This window comes from Puma concolor, chromosome E4 (genome assembly GCF_028749965.1).
Source record: "Puma concolor isolate L17-30 chromosome E4, mPumCon1.1.hap2, whole genome shotgun sequence".
In the NCBI taxonomy this organism is placed as follows: Eukaryota; Metazoa; Chordata; class Mammalia; order Carnivora; family Felidae; genus Puma; species Puma concolor.
The window spans coordinates 6647758-6667008 of NC_141683.1; the positions used below are offsets into that span (position 1 = coordinate 6647758).

The 19251-nt window shown below is 50.8% G+C and overlaps 1 protein-coding gene across 6 annotated transcripts in view; it reads left to right on the forward strand.

Moving 5' to 3' along the window:
* LOC112864763 (carboxyl-terminal PDZ ligand of neuronal nitric oxide synthase protein) overlaps positions 1-19251 on the forward strand; it is a 285246-nt gene that overhangs the window by 115697 nt on the left and 150298 nt on the right. Inside the window, exon 1 of one of the 6 annotated variants that reach the window (XM_086693425.1) lies at positions 6496-7107. The exons of the other annotated variants lie outside the window; for them this stretch is intronic. The gene's annotated coding sequence lies outside the window, so the exon portion shown is untranslated. Of the gene's footprint in view, positions 1-6495; positions 7108-19251 lie in introns of those variants that run through there. 6 annotated transcript variants of the gene reach the window in all.

Below are 19251 nucleotides of genomic sequence, written 5' to 3' on the forward strand. Positions count from 1 at the left end.
GAGGGCTCCAGTGGAGAGAGCTTCAGGGCACACGCTGTGTGTGGGGGACACTTTGTCTCCCAGGGTCCTCCCCTCCCCCAGCTGCAGGCTCTGACCTGGTAGGCTTTCCGAGAAGGTGCGGTGGGAGGAAAGAGCCCCGGGGGTTTAGGAGAGAGCGGGCTGTCCTGGTACTCTTCTAGGGGCTGGGGGTGGGGGCGGAGAGAGAATGACATTTCATTTTTTTTTTTTTTCTTAATGTTTTTATTTTTGAGACAGAGACAGAGCACGAACAGGGGAGGGGCAGAGAGAGGGGGAAACACAAAATCAGAAGCAGGCTCCAGGCTCTGAGCCACCAGCCCAGAGCCCAACGCGGGGCTCGAACTCAACAGACCGCGAGATCGTGACCTGAGCTGAAGGTGGACGCTTAACCGACCGAGCCACCCAGGCGCCCAGAGAATGACATTTTAATTAAGGACTGAGTTGTCAGACCTGTAATCTTCCCTAATGGTCCTTATCTGCCCGTCTTCAGAGTCCTCTGCATATGAATCCGGGGCGCTGAGGCTTGAAGTTTCTGATCTTTGTAATATTCTCTCAGTCCAACCTTTTGTCATCTTGCCCTTGGTGAACAGCAGGCAGGAGCCAGCTCTTTCTAGAACAGCTTTTAAGAACCTTGAGGCAAAGACCAACCCAAAAAGAAACTTGAAGCCGAGGTGAGGTTTCTGGGTGGTTCTTGCTGACCCGACTGAGGGGTGGGCCTCTGGAGGACCTGGGAACCGCCGAGGCTTCTCCCCTCGGCTTCGGAAGTGGGTCACACCAGCCTGGGCTTTGTCGGTGTCTGTATGCAGCCAGTGTCCAAGTGATTGCGGTGCCTCTGACTCACATTTAATTAACTCATTCTTCTGTTGATTTATTTACCGACCTAATATTTTTTGAGAGCCTTCCCTATGCTGCTAGCACTGGAGGTAAATGGCAAACCAGGCACTCAGTGTTTGCCTGTGGCCCTAGGCTGCAGTGCCTGTCTTGAGGCCTTCCGGACAGATTCCTCTGTCCCGTCCCCTATTTAGATGTGCCCCCCCCCCCCAAGGCTGGAGAGGGGAGGAGTCTTACTCAGTCTCAGGGTTATGGGCCTCACTTTCCCAGGTAGATAGCAAGCTGCTGCAGGGTGGGATCAGGTTTTGGCCTTGTGCGTAATGCCCCGCAAGCAGTGGCCCCTCTGCGAATATGGAAGGACTGATTAAGCATGGCAGGGGCATTGCTTACAGCGGGCTTCCGCTGTCTTGTTTCCTCTCACCCGGGAGGCTCCAGGCCCCTGCCTCAGGGGAGGTAGGCCTGGGATGTACCGTTCGGTTGGCTCTAGGTTCCATTGGACTATCTCGTCCCCCAGAGGGAGCCTGAGGCAGGAGGAGACAGGATGGAGATTTTACTGTCGGAAAGGTGTCTTGCAAAGATGTCCCTTAAAAGAGTGGGAGGAGGGAACGGCATCATTTCGGGGTTTCCTGCTATGCTGCAGGTGCTGTTTGCTTCCTCAAAGTGCAGTTGTTTTATTTAATCTTTCAAACCTCTGTAGGGATCGCTAGATGGTGTGATCCCCGTTTTGCTGAGGACGTGCAGAAGATAACTCAGGAGCACTGGCTGCAGCCTGTGTCCCTGTGTCCTCTTCTAGTTTTTTCTAGCCCTTCTGGGGCGTGTACAGATGTCCACGTAGGTGAAATCAGGAGCTTTGAGTGATTTGTTGTGCCTTCCCTCCCCCAGAAGTATCTGGGAGATGGGAACTCCTACAAATGCCCTTGATAATCCTTGGAGAGCAGACCATGGATTGCCTGTGTTGTGTGTGTATAAATCCCTGTAGACTCACCTGTTTCTAGAGTGAGTTCTGCTAAACCACCCACCTTACAAGCCAGCCCCCAGGTCATCTGTGGCCAGAGCACATCATTTCTGGGTTTGAGGACGATTGCGGAGGACTGGCCTAATTGACTTACCCACGTGAAATTAAGAACTGTGAATTCCATATGCAGATGCAAATTAAGCAGGATACAGATGGTCTCCTTGGTCCCAGAGCCCAGAGGGAAGCTGACAGGGGGTGGCTTTGTAAGAGGAAGCAGGAGCTGGTGGCGGAAGCTGTTTGGTACTGGGGGTGGTGGCGGGGGTTCACCGTGTGAGATCGTGGTGAGCCCATCTTCCTTCTTCGCCTCGGTTTTTCCATCTGTGAATGGGGAGGCAACGTTACTGGCTGTTCTCCTTCCCTTTCTTGGTGCCACCTTATCCAGAAGTTGGGCTTCGGCGGGGGTGGGGGGTGGGGGGTGGGGAGGATCTGCTGGCTGGCCAGACAGGGGTAAAAGCCGGGGTGTGAGCGCACAGATCTGTGCACAGGTAGTTGCGTGTGGATCTTGGGTAGTTTTCACCCTTGAGGCCCAGAATTTGGCTTTTTAACCCCCCACCCCCTGACCTTCACTCAGGACCTGATGACACAGGAAGAATCCTGAAACCTTCCACTTTACCTCCCAAAAGCCTGTGCTTGGGGCAGGGCATTCTAGCTCCCTGGGGTGCAGGCCCATGAAAACTGGCTGAACAGAAGAAATCTGACCGAAGCGCCCATGCATTTTGTGAGTCCATGGGGGCCTGGCCTTGGAGGCAGGGGATTACCTTCAGAGGGCTTAGAAGCTCAGGGCTTCTGCTACATCTCTCCTGGCACCCCTCCCCTGAGCTTTAGAAAGTTCTGGACTTGGTTCAGAGTGACCTCACCCCTGAGGAATTCTTTGGGGGTTGTGGGAGGACTTTTGGAACACCAGGAGCTCTCTGGAGAGAGAGAGGAAGTGTGTATTACTGTGGTGAGTTCCATCTTTGCCTCTGGAACCAGAACTGCTCTCTTCCCTCCTGTTGTGAGCTGGAGGGAAATGGGAACTTAGGCTGCATTAATAGAGATGCTATATCTAGAAGAAGGGAGGTGAGAATCGCATTCTCTGGGCATAAGTTATTAGGTCATACCTGGAGCATTGTGATGAACTCAGAACCCTTTTTGAAGAAATACGGGTACGTTGGAACGTGTTCAGAGGAGGGTTGAAGGGGCCACCCCGGTTTGTGGGGATGGCTGGGAAAATGGATTTCAACCTGGAGAGGGCAAAACTCAGGTTGTGGCAGGCTCTTCAGTATCTGAAAGGCTGTCCTGGGGATCCATGTGGGAAGGATCCCAGAGGTCCTTACATTGGAATCACAGAAATCTTGGATGGAGGCTTTAAGAAATGTTGTTTAATAGGAAGAAGAATGACTTTCATTTGGAACAGGAGAGGAGTAGTTTTAGTGTTTTTTTTTCCCTGCTTGTCCATCAAAATGATGTATTCATTGTGCAGCATTTGAAGAGGATTGAATAAAAAAAAAAATCCACGAGATGTCTGTAATACCCCTTATTCAGAAGCGGCCACATTAGCATTTGGCCCATTGTCTTCTATTTTTGTGCATTTTACCTTTCTTGACAAAGTTAAAATCATAGTGCATACGCAATTTCGAATCTTAATTTCTTTTTTTAGAACAATTTTTTTTTAATTTTTTTTTCAACGTTTATTTATTTTTGGGACAGAGAGAGACAGAGCATGAACGGGGGAGGGGCAGAGAGAGAGGGAGACACAGAATCGGAAACAGGCTCCAGGCTCTGAGCCATCGGCCCAGAGACCGACACGGGGCTCGAACTCACGGACCGCGAGATCGTGACCTGGCTGAAGTCGGACGCTTAACCGACTGTGCCACCCAGGCGCCCCGAATCTTAATTTCTAAGTAAGGTTACAGGGAACCTTACTTTAATGGTTTAAATACTTTAATTTAATTTAATACTTTAATGGTTAACCTTACATTAATGGTTTGTGGTCTGCATACTCTTTTCATGGTTTCATAATATTCTATCCCAAAGATAAAACATGATTTTATCTAACATTTCTTCCAGTGAGGGCCGTAATTGATTTCCTGTTTTGTGCTTTTACAACAAACGTCATTAAGTATAAATCTTTGCATGTGTTTTGGATTATTACTCGGGTTAAGGTCCTAGAAATGACTTCGCCAGGTCAAAGCGAAGGGACGGTTTTAAACTACCGATGCGTACTGCTATGTGGTTTTACAGAAATGTTTTACCACTTACACTTGGTATCAGTTTAAGAAGCTTTTCCCCAAATAGTCAGAAAACTTAAGCCCAACTGCCTTGAATAGAAAAGGAATGTATTGCCTTATATAACCGGGGAAAAGAAAGATGTAGGGCAGGGCCTGAACAGAGGGGCTCAACTTGGGTCTCTAGGACTTGGCTCCCCCCCCTTCCCCATCACAGAGGCTTTGTTGACTACCAAAGACCCCTGTTGGGGGTGGCCAAGGGGTGTGTGTGACTGGGTGGCCATAGTTGAGGGGTAAGTGTCCTCACCACTGGCACAGACCGCCTGAGCACAGAGAGGCTGTCACAGGAACCTGCTTCTTTCTTTGGTCCCGTTTCATCTGGTTTTTGCTGACATGAAAACATTTTCCCGAGAAATGGTTGATTAGACGGAGCAGGTAAGTGTGGAGCCATCAAGGGATTGTCCATTGGTTCATCCCTCTGTTTCTGTGCTTGTCCGTCTGTCTCTTTGTTGACCCAGGTTAGGGAGTGGAGCGAGCCTCGGGTTAGGAGGAAAGGTTGTGGATTTCCCTCTGGGTTCCAGCACTGTCCCCCTAATGCACTGTGCCCTAAGGGCAATGACCAAAGCATAGCCGTGATGGGGCGCGTCCTCAAAAGCATTTACTTTTTCAAAGGTGACAAATTTTAAAAGGCAACATTATGATGAAAAGGCATTAGAGGAAGTAGCAATGGAAGCCAGGCTTGGGAGCCACCAGGGAAGATAATCAAAGAGTCCCTTCATTTTTCCCCCTGATTTTCAGACTCCACCCCCAGGCCGCTCACCATGACTTCAGAACCTGGCTTTGTATCTGCTTTCTGCATATTTCCTCGTTACTTCAAGGGGGGTAGTTGCAGTTCTGTGCTCTCAGGGGCTCACCGGGGAGCACCTGAAATGAAAAGGCGCACAACGGCACCACACGGATGCAAGATGATGTTGTAAGTGCTGAGCACCTAGAACATCAAAGCTAGTTCACCTCGCTTCCAAGAGGAGCCATTCGATCCCACCCAAGGGGCCCCAGAGGAATTGGCCTTTTTTCCCCCCTTTGGTAGAGAAGCCCAGAAGGAAGGTTGGCAGGAGATTCAAGGGCTGCTGAGGGTCCGTACGTAAAGATCAGGACTTCCAGAAAAGTATACAGTAAATGTGGGCTTGCCACTCTCGCCAACCCTGCTCTTGGGATGATACAGACTCTCTTGTCATAGCCGGAAAGGGCACGCAAGAATGATGGGACTCCTGCTGGCCCCTCCACCTTCTTTCAGCTACACCGTGCTGTCCCTTGCGTTCAGACCTGCCATGCATGGTGCACTTGTCCTTACTCCCCACCCCAGAGCTATCAGTCATCGTTCAGATTTCAGATTACAGGTCACATCCTTCGATTTTTGTCCATTGTTTGTTTGGGAGACTGAAGGGCTAGTCGCCGATGATGGGGAGACTAAAACTTATGGCTCATGCATTTGCTTCCTCTCGGGTATGAAAAACCCCAGGTCCCACGAGTGGCTGGCAGGTGTTGGAATGGTGTGCTCACCCTGAGCACAGTTCACAGTGGGAGCCGGGAGGAAGGTGCCCCGTGTCCTCCTGTCCCGTTGGCACTCTCCTGTGCATGCCTGCTGTGGGCATGTTCCGGGTTAGTGCGTCTTGCTCTCTGGTGTGGAGTCCCAGCTTGCGATTGGTGCAGCTGCCCTCGGCTGCTGTTGGAGTGGTTTCCAGAAGGGAGTGGAATGGAAGAATGTAGATGTCAAGCTGCAGCTTTCCTTAATTCTTAGAAACGATCACGAATCTGAATCACTCAGTCGTTGCTGTCATTTTCTGGGGATTCTATGTGCGCACGTGTGGCTGTGGGTGCTCGTGTGGGATGTGAATGGGTGGTGATTTGTTTACAGGGTAGGACCCGGGAACGTTGAGAAGCAGCTACTAAAATTTACCCAAGATTTTTGCAGAAGTGGATGGGAAGATAACTGGGCTCCATGCACAGCTGAGCATTCATGAGGCTGAATGACACGTGGCATCGAAGGGTTTTGTAATACTTTACGTGGCATGAATGTATTGCCAGAAATCCCAGTGCTCATCAGTTTGTCCTGGAGATGAAACAGAACTGACGCCTAACTTCTTTCTTTTTTCTTTTTCTTTTTTAAGTTTATTTATTTTGAGAGAGAGAGTGAGCAGGGGAGAGGGGCAGACAGAGAGAGAGAGAGAGAGAGAGAGAGAGAGAGAGAGAATCCCAAGCAGGCTCCATGCTTGGTGTCGAGCCCAACGTGGGGCTCGAACTCACAAACCATGAGATCATGACCCGAGCTGAAACCAAGAGTTGGACGCTTACTGACAGAGCCACCCAGGCGCCCCAAGATGGTGCCCAACTTCTTAAAGGATGAGAATGTGACCAGAAGCCCTGTGAACCCCAGACAAGAAGCTGGTTCCTGGTGGTTGTTTATACATTTATTGAGCAAAACATTTGTTGATTATGGTGTTGGGCCTGCTCGTGCCCGCACACGCGTTACCTCATTTCTTCTCGCAATTCCAGGATCGGTTTGAGTTCTATTTTAGGAGTTTTTAAGAAGTAGCTTCGGATTTGTTTCAGAAGGCGTGGATGTTTATCTAATGGGGAGCGGTGTGGACTTGTACTGGCTGATGGTAGGACAAAGCATTAAGAGCGAGCTTGGCTCTTTCTCTACCTGCCATGCCTTTTTTTTTTTTTTTCCCCCTTCTGGCAGAGAGAAACTGTGAAGTGAATGGAGAAAGCAGAACTCGTTAAGCAGGATGCTTCTTGGAAATGGGACTCAAAGTTATAGGGTTTTCCTTGCGTCTCTCTAAACACAACGCTCGTATTGCCACACTCGCATTTTCCATTTCTGCGTTCCGTCCAGAACAACATAAACAGCTTTTCTGGGGAGTCTTCTGGTGTCATCGCTGGCGGAGCTTTTTATTAAGGAAGGCTGTGGAGATGGGCGGAAGGCGTGATCGGCACTGAATTGCAGGTTTGGGACTGGCAGTCGCCTTGCCGTAGGTCAGTGCCTCGCTAATCGCTAGTTCTGCTGTGAGCCACCCTGCAAAATTCCCAACTCTGCAGACGACCTCGTTCTGCGAGCGAGCGGTGCTTTGGGAGCCTGTTGGTGGTTCTTCATTTTTCGTGCTCAGAGGTCTCCTCAAACTGTTTCCTAAAGGTTTGTTTCTCCCCCACTTTCAGAGGATTGTTTCTGATGCATGTGACCCGTATTTGCTTCCCTAAGATGCTGACCAGGAGTGTGTGTGTATCAGGGATCCTACCTCTTTGTCTTTCGGTCCACTTTTTCTCAGCTGAGAAAGTGAAGACCCCTTTCTTGTCGTCATTTCTTTCTTTTTAAATTTTATTTTGTTTTTTTAAGAGAGAGCAGGGGGACGGAGGGGCAGAGGAAGAGAGAGAGAATCTGAAGCAGACTCCACACGCAGCATGGAGCCCACTTGGGGGCTCGGTCCCATGACCCTGGGATGATGATCTGAGCCGAAATCAAGAGTTGGATGCTCGACCGATGGAGCCAACCAGGCACCCCGTGAAAACCACTTTCTAAGCAACCTGGGGATCCTCTATTTACATTTGGAAAGGGAAAACAGCGGCATACAGCCTTTCAGGGAATGTTACATAAGTACTGGAAAGCTCAGAGAAACGGGGGTGGGGTGGGGGGGGAGGGGGTGTGGAATTGGGGGTGGTGGGGGAGCAATGTGGAGCCACATCTTTGGATTAGAATAAAGGGCTCTTTAATTCAGGGAGCTCTGGAAAGGGAAGTGGACTGAGGCATTTTAAACCCATTTCCATTAAAATTGTTTTTTCCGTATTTTTCTGAGTCCCTAATGGGTTGATCAGATTTGTTGGAGCATGGTGTTTTAGTCTGCTTGGGCTGCAGAAGAATTCACCGCAACAGAAAACCACAGACAACAGAAATTTATTTTCTTAGCGTTCTGGAGGCTCAAGGTCCGGGTGCCGTAAGGGTTGGTTTCTGGCGAGGCCTCTTTTCCTGGCTCACGGGCAGCCTCCTCCTTGCTCTGTCCTCACCTGGTCTTTCTTCTGTGCATACTCACAGTTGGTGTCCCTTCCTCTTCTGAGGACGCCAGCTCTATGGGATCAGGCTCCACCCTTTGACTTCATTTAACCTGAAGGCCTTGAAGCCTTGTCTTCAAATACAGTTTGGAGGTTAGGGCTTCAACGTATGACTTTGGTCGGGGGGTGGGGGGTGGGGGGTGGCCCTTCAATACTTAACAAATAGGAAGATCTTACAATTTTAGGGTCAGCACACTAGTCTCATCTACCTGTTTCTGTAAAGTTGACTGGAACACAGCCACACCCATTCATGCATAAGTTGTCTGTGGCGGCTTTTGCACTATTAAGAGGAGAGTTGAGTGGTTATGATAGTCTGTGCTCCAAAATCCTAAGATATTTGCCGCCTGGCCTTGTACAGGAAAAGTTTGCCAACCCCAGAATTGGGTGAGCCTTGTTGTAAGAAGAGAAGGGATTATCAGGTTTTGCATCTGTGATTTCTTCTCGTTGGCATACAAGTGGGCATTGTTTGTTGTTTACAGAGTACATAGGATAGGAAAGGAGGACGAAAATTGCCCCATGGCCAAGGAGGTCCTGCCACGTGGTTGGTACACACCAGGGTTTGCTGGAAAAGGTAGCTGGGCTGGGACCTTGCTGTGTGACTGCGGGAAAGCCACTGTACGTCTCTGAGCCTTGATCTCTTCCGCTGTGGAATGGAACATAAGGGGGCCTGTCTCCTAACCTGCTTGCTTGGATCCAGTGAACTGAAGCCACAAGAGCATCCTATGAATGGTAGGAAGACTGCATAGACAGGAGGGATTAACCAGTACCTATTTGTGCTGCAACAGCTGCTGTAGATACGTGCCTTGTAAAACTACCCTATTATTTAGAGACTGAGAAATATTTGGATGGTGGTAACGTGCCGCTCCGGGAAAAGCAGTCGCCAGTAGGATTTTTATCACATAATTAGAGGCTCTGTTAAACGTGCTGGTGACAAGCTGCCCTACCCTGCTGCCTGTGTGAACACGGACGAGGGACCTCGAGCCTTTTCCCTGAGGATGTCCTGGGACCGCGTTCCTGCTTCATTCCCTTCCACGGGGCTGGCTCCGGCCGTCAGAAACTCTGGGAAGAGCTAGGCATAGTGCCAGTGACACAGGCCTCAGGGACCCCTGTAAAATCACCAGCCACCCACCGGACGCCTCTGCTGTGCACACTGGCTGCCGGTCAGCCCCGTTGTGTACGTGCACCGATGTGGGGGGGCCAGCCGGAAAGCTGGGGAACAGTAGACCAGGGAGGACTCTAGGTTAGGAGGAGAGACCAGGGCCATTCAGGGCGTTTCTTTACCCACTCGTTGACTGATTTATCTGTGCGTTCCATCGCCCGGTTTCCTCCTTCTAAGGACGGCAGCCCTGTGCACTCTCCAGGGTTGTGGTGAGGAGTGAAGGAGATTCTGCAGACGGCGTTAAGCAGGCTGTCTGGCATGGAGCAGATGGCCGTTAGATGGTAGTCCCTATTTTTTTTTTTATGTTTGTTTATTTTGAGAGAGAGTGTGTGAGCAGGAGAGGGGGAAAGAGAGAGGGAGAGAGTCCCAAGCAGGCTCCGAGCTGTCAGCCCAGAACCCGACGCGGGGCTCCAGCTCCTGAACCGTGAGATCATGACCTGAGCCGAGATCAAGAGTTGGACGCGTAGCCGACGGAGCCACCCAGGAGCCCCAGTGGTTCATGTTTTTGTGGTCATTTCATAATTATATCCTATCCATCAAGTCCACATGCTGTTCCAGGCACTGGTGAAGACACACAGGTTCCCGGCTTCCGTAGCTGGTGATTATGTGGCCGGTGGGCTTCGCGTGGGTCCACCAGGCACGCCTTTCTCACAGCGAGGCCGGGGAGGCTGATGCTGTCCCTTAAGTCAGCCCGTTCACCTGCCGGAACGCCCTCAGCCTGCCCACCCCAGACTCCCCTCTCCTCCAAGACCAAGCTGGGGACCCATCTTCTTCCTGAGTAATGTTGGCTTTCGGGTGTCTTCCTTTTAGCAGAATCCCGAAGCATTTACACACCCAGTGTAACTTTGGGTTGCCTCACACCTTGCATTGTATAGTTGTTTTATGTAGCCTTTGGAAAAGAGACGTGTCTTACTTCCAATTCACGATATGCCTGTAACCTGACACATGCATGTGCTCAATAAATACTGAATTGGATGAATTCTTAAAGCAGTTTTTTTAAAACATTTATTTATTATTGAAAGACAGAGACAGAGTGTGAACAGGGGAGGGGCAGAGAGAGAGGGAGACACTGAATCTGAAGCAGGCTCCAGGCTCTGAGCCGTGAGCACAGAGGCCGATGCGGGTCTCAAACTCACGAACCGTGAGATCATGACCTGAGCCAAAGTTGGACACTTAACTGACTGAGCCACCCAGGTGTCCCTGAATTGGATGAATTCTGGTGAGCGTCTACTTCAGGGTTTCTTAACCTCATCCCTACTGTCATTTTGGACCAGATAGATCTTTGTCTGGGGTGGGGCAGGGAGGGGGGATCTTGTGCCCTATAGGATGTTAGCAGCATCCCTGACCTCTGTCCGCTTCATATCAGTAGCGTCCTCCAGTTGTGACGACCCAGAATGTCTCCAGACACTGAAACATGTCCCCTGAAGGGCAGAATCACTCCTAGTTGAGAACCCCCGATTTACTGTGTTCTAGACGTGCCATGTATCTCGTCTCCTCAGTTAGGTTATAAATACCTTGGGGGAGGATTATGTCCACAATGCCTGTATACAGACGATAGAGTAAATGTTTAATAAGCGTTCGTTTCGATAGGCTCAGCTCATTTTCCTGGTTTGTACCTCCTCCAGCTGGGGCCGGGGAGAACCGAAAGTCTGAGGCCGTATTCATCATCGTCAGTCAGCGTGTATTAGATAAATACTTACAATTTCCTGGTTTTTATTTTGCTTTCCTTGCTGACTCTTGGGTCCGGAGTGCCTTACGTTCAGAATGCCAGCACTGGGAGGAGTGGACGGGTAGCACGTCCCTCGTTCAGATTTACGTTGGAGAAACTGATTAATAGACTAGGCTTATGGGTAAAGTTTTTCCTCCTCTGGATTCTCACTCACGGCATCGCACCTCTGCGGGGACTGTGTGTTGGCCATTTTTATACAAGCTGGTCCTAAATTTGCTTGGGAGTAGTTTCCAGAAAGGTTTGCTGTGCCCTTCCCAGTGTGGGCGCCAGTATGGGGCCCAAGTGCCCCAGGGCTCAGTTTTACCTGTAAGGTTGGACCAGGATAACCAAAGGCCGAAGGTCTAGGCCTGTATGTTGGGAGCAGTGCTGGACTGAATGTGTGTGCGTGTGCACGGCAGTAGTGAGAGTGGCCCACGGTGTTGTTGGGAAAGTGAGGAAGGAGCGTACCCCAGGAGAACTCAGTACGAGGAGACCCAGAACTGAGGAGAGCTCACATTACCACCCAGTGGCTGTGAGGACTGCGCGAGGAAGTTTCTCTTCTCCAGGCCCGGGCTCGCCCTTGAAGGAAGAAGAAGGATTTAAAGGATCTTTTCCGTCCCTCCCGCCTCTGACCACCACGCGGCTTCTCCTTTACCCTGAAGTCCACTTCTTTCGTGCTCCTGGAAGAGAAATGGATGAGGCAGGCTTGGGCCAGGGCCTTCCCAACACTTAGTGGAGACCAGGCTCTTGCTGGCCGTCCGTCTTCAGCTTCTGGACAGACTGTCAGGAAGCTGAGAGCAGAACCAGGTGTGGTAGGAAGGCAGATTTGGCCCGGGAGAACTTTCTAGCTGCCAGGGTTGTTGGAATGTGAAATAGCCCGCAGAGGGAAAGCGCCCTAGGCACTGGCGGTGTTCTCTTGCCGAGGCTGATCCTGGCTCGGCAGAAACTGAGCTATCAGATCAGTGGCCAGACTGGGTGACTCCAAGTCCTTTCTCACCCCGTGCATTAAATAAAATTTTTTTAGAGGCATCTGGGTGGCTCAGTCAGTTAAGCGTTCGACTTCGGCTCAGGCCGTGATCTTGCTGTTCGTGAGTTCGAGCCCCGCGTAGGACTCCGTGCTGACAGCTCGGAGCCAGGAGTCTGCTTCGGATTCTGTCTCTCTCTCTCCTCTCTCTCTCTCTCTCAAAAATAAATAAACATTAAAAAGATATTTTTATATTGTTAATTTTTCTTTATGTCTTGAGATCCTTGAGAAGAGAACAGGGAGACGGACAGAGCTGCCGTCTAAAGACAGGTTTCTTGGTGTGGGTGGGATGGGTGTTCAAGTGAGGACACTGATGGGCAGAGAGCATCGCTGTTGTTACATTTCTTCAGAAACTTCCGGGTGGGAAGCGGGCTGCTACGGGGGAGCCTGGAGAGGCCGTGCTAAATCTGAGATTTTACTGGCCGTGGGGTCCTGGCTTGACCTTCTTGGGCCAGTGACCGGCCCCGGCGCTGGGCCCAGCTCTGTCCCTGGGAGCCGTCCTGCCCGACTGAGGGGCAAGCAAAAGCCACGTGGTTTCCCCTGCTGCTTTCTGTCGGTCTCCGCGCAGCTCTGACTCCGCCGTTCAGGGAGTTGGCTGTGACCGAGGACCACAATTAATCCACCTTCTCCGGAAACTGTTTGCTTCAGGCCCTTGACTGTCCCATCACTGGCCTCTCTGAGACCGCCTTTCTCTGTGACGTCCTTGCTTTCCACGACAGCATTTTTGTCAGGCTCCATGCAGCGCCCGCTCCACTCTGTCATTGACCGGACGTCTTTATGCCACTTGTCACCACCTCGAGGCGCTCGTCACCCATACTACTCTCTGCTTCTACGTATTCGATTTTTTTTTTTTTAATTTTTTTTTTTTCAACGTTTATTTATTTTTGGGACAGAGAGAGACAGAGCATGAACGGGGGAGGGGCAGAGAGAGAGGGAGACACAGAATCGGAAACAGGCTCCAGGCTCCGAGCCATCAGCCCAGAGCCCGACGCGGGGCTCGAACTCACGGACCGCGAGATCGTGACCTGGCTGAAGTCGGACGCTTAACCGACTGCGCCACCCAGGCGCCCCCGTATTCGATTTTTTAAGATTCTACATATAAGTGAGGTCATGCGGGTTTTTTCTTTGCGTGTTTGGCTGATAGCACTCAGCACGATGTCCTTCGGCTTCATCCACATTGTTGAAAATAGAGTCTCCTTCCTTAAAGCTGAACGGTAGTTCGCAATGTGTTTATACACACCATCGTTTCTTTATCCCTTCGTTTGTCGAAACCTCGGTGGTTTCCACGTACTGTCTGTTGTGAATGATGGTGCATGAGGTGGGGGGCACAGATACCTCTCCGAGGGACTGACTTCATTTCCTTTGGGTGCACGCCCAGAAGTGGGATTGCCGGATCACGTGGTAGTTCCATTTTTAATTTTTTATGGAGCCTCCGGACTGTTTTTCCGATGTGGCTGCACCAGTTTACATTCCCACCAGGAGTGCGCAAGGATTCCCTATTCTCCACATCCTCACCAACACTTCTGTTGGGAAGAGTCCTCCAACAAGTGTGAAAGGATATCTCTTTCTGTTTCGAAGTTTATTTGGTGTCTAGTGATGTTGAGCACCCTCTCGCGTACCTGTTGGCCGTTGGTACGTCATTTTTGGAGAAATGTCTGTTCAGGCCCGTTGCTTCTTTTCTAATTGGGTTATTGGTCTTGTTGCTGTTGAGTTGTCGGGAGCTCCTTATGCATTTTGGACATTCACCCCTTAGCAGATACATGGTTTCCAGTTATTTCCTCCCAACCCCTAGGGTGCCTTTTCACTTGCGGACGGTTTCCTTTGCTGCGCCAAAGCTTTTTAATTTGTTGTAGTTCTACTTGTTTGGGCTCTTGTTACCTAGCTTTTGGTGTCCTAGCCGGAAACTCATTGCCAAGGCCAGTGTCAAAGATTTTTGCCCCTCCTGTTTTCTTCTAGGAGTTTTGCGGTTTGGGGTCTTAAGTCTTCCTTCTCTTTTCTGTTGATTTTTTTTTTTTTAATTTTTTTTTTTTTTCCAACGTTTGTTTATTTATTTTTGGGACAGAGACAGACAGAGCATGAATGGGGGAGGGGCAGAGAGAGAGGGAGACACAGAATCGGAAACAGGCTCCAGGCTCTGAGCCATCAGCCCAGAGCCCGACGCGGGGCTCGAACTCAGACCGCGAGATCGTGACCTGGCTGAAGTCGGACGCTTAACCGACTGCGCCACCCAGGCGCCCCTCTTTTCTGTTGATTTTTATGGGTTAAGAGAAGGGTCCAATTTTATTTTATTTTTTTCTGCCGGTGGATATCCAGTTTTCCTTAAACCATTTATTGAAGAAACCACCCTTTCCCCATTGTATATTCTTGGTGCCCTTTGTTGAAGGTTAGCTGACCATATATGTATGCATGGTTTATTTCTGGGCTCTCGGTTGGCTTCCGTCGGTCTGTGTTTGTCTCTCTACGCCTGTACCGCACTGTTTGGGTTACGGTGACCCAGCTACCAGATGAGCCCGGAAGCTGTCCCTTGGAAGTCTGTGCCTTGACTACTTTGAGCTCAGATGGCAAGCTGCTGATTGTTGCCCAGCGAAACCATCCCTGACTTTGCTGAACAGTATGGGGGGGGAGTGTGGAGTTGTATCGAGGCGGGGGGGGGGGGGGGTCGAGGGCCCCTGGAGTTGGGGGTGGGGATCAGGGCGGGGCTGGCTGCCTACTTCCCCAACTGTGAGGAACCTAGGTGCAGTTAGGCAGTGACCTGAAAACCCTGGCATGTATGTTTCCTTAGGAGGGACGTGAACTTGTGATCGTGGCCCCTTATGCCTTGTTGCGTACATATTTAGATACCCTGGCAACTCTCCTCTTCAGCACTAGCTGTAATAACCTACCGCATTTCCTGTCTCAGGGCCTTTCCTTATCTACTAATTAGCTCCTTTGTCTTGCCCCTTTAATCTAGCAGTAGTTGCACAGGGAGCTGCCTGCCCAGGAATTTCTGCATTAAGCGAGGAGGCTCTCCCACTGATCCTGTGCAGGCATTTTTGCTGACAGGCTGATCTGGCCGGAGCTGTCAAATCCAAGAGACGGGAGACCTTTCACCTTCACCTGGGTCACGTGCTGTGGGGAGAGAGGGATGGGCCCGTCCCCTACTCCCTGCCCTGACTGTTGAAGTTAGCTGACGTTCAGTTGCCCAATCTGCAGTCATACTCCACTAATTGGATTGTTTTTAAATTCTCCTCTGGATGAATTACGAGCTTTCTTGACTTTCGCCAGGCTGCCTGGAGTCAGTCCCAGCCCGGGCAGGTGCCCTGCCAACTTCCCTGGCATGTGCCTGTGCCAGCGCACTTTACTATCGACCCCGAGCTCTCCCGTGGAAACACCGAGCCCGGAGCCCTGGAGAAGGTGCGGCCGCTCCTGTCGTTCTGAAAGGCCGCCTTTGTCCTGCGGAATGCCTGTCGCAATGAAGCCTGATAAACAGCCAGCTCGTTTCTCCCGTAAATCGACATGAAAGAACCTTGCCCACTAGGAGCAACTTTACTTGCCTCTTCTCGTCTCCTTTATTCAAGCCTGTTTAATGAATAACTGTTGAAGACCCCAAATCTTGCACTGTGGTGCCAGGCATTGGAAACTGGGGGTGTCGAAATTGGGGGCCCTTGTTCTCTAGGACCTTAGGCTTCTGGCTGGACACAGAACGCGTGCTTCGGAAACCACGAAAGAGTACAGTGAAACCTTGGATTGAGAGTAACTTGTTCTGCGAGGGTTTTGCAAGACGAACAAACGTGTCTCATAAATTTTAACTTGATAAACCAGCAGTGTCTTGCGATGCGAGTAGTACCTGACCCCGAAGGTCACATGATCACAACTGACTCAATGGTTCTTGAAATTCGCTCGGATATAGGAGTGCTTTGGATGACAAGCATGTTTCCGGAACAAATTATGCAAGGTTTTACTGTACATAAAATGGAATTCAAGGACATGCCACACGCATGAGTGGCCTTCTCTGGCGACCTCGTGAGACCAGAGCTTTCTCTCGCCATGGGGTCCAGAGGCCCGCTTCCATTTCAGTTCCCTAACGGTTTTTTTGTTCATTCAGGAAACACCCATTTGGTGCTTCCTCCCTGCCAGCTGGGCTAGGCGCTTGCGACGAGGAGGTGAGCCTAAGACACGGCCCTCAGTTCTCTCACAGTCTAGTTGGAGAGAAGAATAAAGAGGGAGGTGAGCCCGCATGGCCGAAACGCTGTCCCCCGTGGTAAGGGTAGGCCGCCATGCGAAGGAGCGGCTGGATTTTTAATTTGCAATTTGTCTCCTGATCAAAAGCAATCCTCAGTGTTTCTCTCCTACCCCCAGTCAGATGGCTGATGAACCTCTTCTGCCGTCCCGTCCATCTTGCTGACTTTTTGAAACGTCCTTTTCCTCGTCAGCCACCTCCCACCACGCGGGAGCTCCGTGTGTGCGCTCAAACGTGTTCACGAGTTCTGTTCCTCTGCTTCTCTTGCCCTTTCTAGTTGCTTGGAGTTACTCAGTCACCATTACGATCTTTGAATCTTAAAATTATTTTGCAAATCACTCCCTGCCATCCCCTCCAGGGCCATATCAGCGAGCGGAGCATCAAAACCAGAACAAGTTGGGGCACCTGGCGGGCTCAGTCGGTAGAGCATGCGACACTTGATCTCAGGGTCATGTCATGAGTTCAAGCTCCACGTTGGGCGTGGAGGCTACTTAAAGAAACAATCATAAAATTAAAAAAAAAATACAAAGAGCAACTTCAGTATAAAAAAACAAAACAAAACAGTTCTCTGGTTCTGCCCCTAGCACTACAGTAAGACTTTTTTTTTTTTTAAATTGATTTATTTATTTTGAGAAGGAGAACACGCAAAGGCGAAGGAACAGAGGGAGAGAGGGAGAGAGAATCCCAGGCGGGCTCTGCACTGTCCTCACGGAGCCCAACGCCATGCTCGCGAACTGTGAGATCGTGACCTGAGCCGATATCAAAAGTTGGACATTTCGCCGACTGAGGCACCCGGGTGTCCCCTCTACAGTGAGACTTTTATGCTGCTTTGCCCTGAAGCTTATCCGGGTGTTTCTGAGCACCCCTGGGAGGTGTCTCATGGGTCCTATATCCGCTTTCCTCCCGTGGCCTTTACGTCCTCGTGACTGTTCTGAACATGCTCCCCGACACATCCCAGGAAGTGCCCCTCTAGGGCCCTAAGACCAGAGTCGAGCCACTCAGCACCTGCTGAGGGCCACTGCAGTCCTGCCCCCGTGCTGCGTGAAGCTGGCCGGGCCACACTGGTCATGCACCGGCACCTGCTGGGGCAGCTGCACTGCTGTGCCCTCCTCCGGCGTGCCGAGACCTTTACCTGCAGCTTGGACAGCCCTGGGCGGTGTTTTTCTGTTACTCTGTGAGGTCGTGCTGTTTGTGGTCTTTTCCTAAGATGCAAACATGAATCCGTGGCTACCAGGCCACAGGACACGGTGTTCTGCTTAGAATTGCCCTGCTCCCTGGACTGAGCCCTGCCGCTGGCTTGCGTTATTTCTGAGCACCGCTGGGACATCTTCTGCCAGAATGGCCCCGCAGTCCTCCACTCACGCCCAGAGAGGCCTGAATCCTCCAGAGTCCCTTTGGCTCAAGTGGCGACCTTTAGAGTACTTATAATTCTACTTAATTTATTTTTTAGTGTTTCTTTTGCGAAAAGAGAGCATGCCAGCAGAGGAGGGGGAGAGAGAGAATCTCCAGCAGTCTGCATGCTGTGAGCGCAGAGTCCAATGTGGGGCTCGATCTTGGGAGCCGTGAGATGGTGACCTGAGCTGAAATCAGGAGCCTGATGCTTAACCGACTGAGCCCCCCCCCCCCCCCCCGCCCCCAGGCACTTGTGTCATCTCCTTTAGGTGAAACTGAGGCTCAGGGTGAGACCTAGCAAGATCCAGACAGACCCTTTGGTCCAGCTCCAAATTGGCGGTGTTTTTCACCATACTGGACCGCTCCCCATTTGGGTCCACATCTGTTGTTGGCCTCTGTATGATCAAATGAGTGTGGCGTCCCAATTACTGTTGGTGCCAGCCAGGCAGAGCGAGTATATGTGGCTGACTCACCAATGCCAGAGCAAAGGACGTGACCTTGGCATTAGCCCTGTGAATGTAATTAAACTCGTGTGTACACTTTTCTCTTTCTCTTTTCCCCTTTTCGGTACATTTCTCTGATTTGCTCAGCATCAGTTTTTAAATCACCTCTTGTTTTAAAGCACCTCTGTTCTGCTGCTTGGTTTACGACTGACTGGTGGCATCCTGCCAGCCATTGGGCCACAGCCGCTTCCGCCCGCAGGTGCAGGGATGATCACGCTGTCATGGGCTCAGCATCCGGAACCTTCACGTAGTCTCGTTGATTTCTCACAAATAACCGTGAGGGAAGCAGTATGATCCCCTCGTTAGAGATGAAGAGACTGAGTTGTGGAGAGACTCACTTCCTGAACGTATCACAGTTGATATGTGGCTGCCTTGGGATCAGAACCTGGGTCTTCCTGTTCCTGGAGGCCCCACCTCTATGCCCACGAGTGCGTTTCTACTGTTGACCAGCCGAAAGTCTGAGCTTCCTGGGAAGATTCTATTTGCAGCAGTCCCGAGACTTTAAAGTTTGAAAATGGGGCGCCTGGGTGGCGCAGTCGGTTAAGCGTCCGACTTCAGCCAGGTCACGATCTCGCGGTCCGTGAGTTCGAGCCCCGCGTCAGGCTCTGGGCTGATGGCTCGGAGCCTGGAGCCTGTTTCCGATTCTGTGTCTCCCTCTCTCTCTGCCCCTCCCCCGTTCATGCTCTGTCTCTCTCTGTCCCAAAAATAAATAAACGTTGAAAAAAAAAAATTAAAGTTTGAAAATCACTGGGAGGCAGAATCTTCCTTGCCTGGTGACCTGAGGTCTCACTCTGGGTTGAAATGAGGTCACCTGTCCCTACAGAGCCTCTGTTTCCCCTGAATCTGTACAAATGGGCTGCATTATCAGCCCCCAAACATCAGATTAATGAATAAACTGCCTTGATGACTGGCTCTGAGCTTTCTGACCCATCTGAAACCAAGCCTCTCTCTGCTTATGCCCTTGAGGGATCCCAGGAAGTTTCCATAATAATGCAGTTGTGACTGCCAATGGCTTCCACTCCTACCACCCCCCTGAGCCAAGTCCTGCAGGTGTCACCACCCTGCGGATCT